This window comes from Populus euphratica, unplaced genomic scaffold, assembly GCF_000495115.2.
Source record: "Populus euphratica unplaced genomic scaffold, PopEup_1.0 scaffold2799.1, whole genome shotgun sequence".
In the NCBI taxonomy this organism is placed as follows: domain Eukaryota; kingdom Viridiplantae; phylum Streptophyta; class Magnoliopsida; order Malpighiales; family Salicaceae; genus Populus; species Populus euphratica.
Genome location: NW_011502745.1, coordinates 9,327 through 10,435, shown reverse-complemented (window position 1 = coordinate 10,435; position 1,109 = coordinate 9,327).

Here is a 1,109-nt window from a genome sequence, read left to right as displayed (position 1 = left end):
GGGGGGGGGGGGGAATAGAAACTCCTCAAACCTCAAGGATGTAAATTGAAATTAATCCTTTTAAAAACCAAATTTGAAAATAAAAACATAAATTTAGTTGTTTTTATTTTTTGTTTTAAAAAAAAAAAAACCAACAATCGTAAAAATAAAACAAATTAAAAAAATTATGTCACTGGTAGGTGGTTTTTTTTTTAACATAATAATTCAAAATAAATAAGCTCTCAGAATTTTGGTTTCCATAAATTTAAAAACAGAAATAGTTAATGATATCAAACGTGCTCTAAACAAGATATTTTGTTTCCTAATTCCTACAAGAAAAGTGCTTAACATCATGGAACTTCAAAGACAATAATAACACTCTTATTTTCCTTACAGCTTCTCTGAACTCCTCGCAGATAGTCAAGAGAATTCTGTGTTGCTTTGGAATATGTTCAGGTTTGAAAATTAATTTTCTCAAGAGTCTGGTTGATGGTGTTAATCTTGATGAGGAATATTATGCTGGATTGGCAAATGATATCCATTGCAGACATGACTCTTTACCACTATCTTAGTTGGGCATTCCTTTAGGCTCAAATTCAAAGCGGATTTCTACTTGGAAGCCTATGATTTCTAAATTTCGGAGTAGACTTTCGCTTAATTTGGAAGGATAGATTGCTGTAAGTTTTTCTTCATAGCCATAATATTCTAAAAGTCCAGTGCAATAAAATTAACTCCTTGGATTGTTATAAGAAAAGGGAAGAAATTCACCATCACAATGATATTTATTTTTTGTCAATATGTAACAACATCAAATGGCTCTGAAGATGATCCTGAACGAAATATATTTTTGTATCAAATGTTACACATAATCTAAAGGAATCGTGCGCGTGTGTATCCTATGCAATTATATACTAAGGGATAAATATAGGCAGTGAATTTTTCTTGCTTGCTGTGGATGATTGATTAATTGTAAAGTCATCATTTGGTCATGATTTTTATTTTTGTTGTTTTTGTTGAAGTAAACTCAATCTAGAAGGTCAAGGAAGGCAACCACCAGCTGTCATCGCCCAATCGTCTAGCCGCCAGCTGCTTTCACACCATCAGCCACAACCGCCTTCACACTTGAAGGG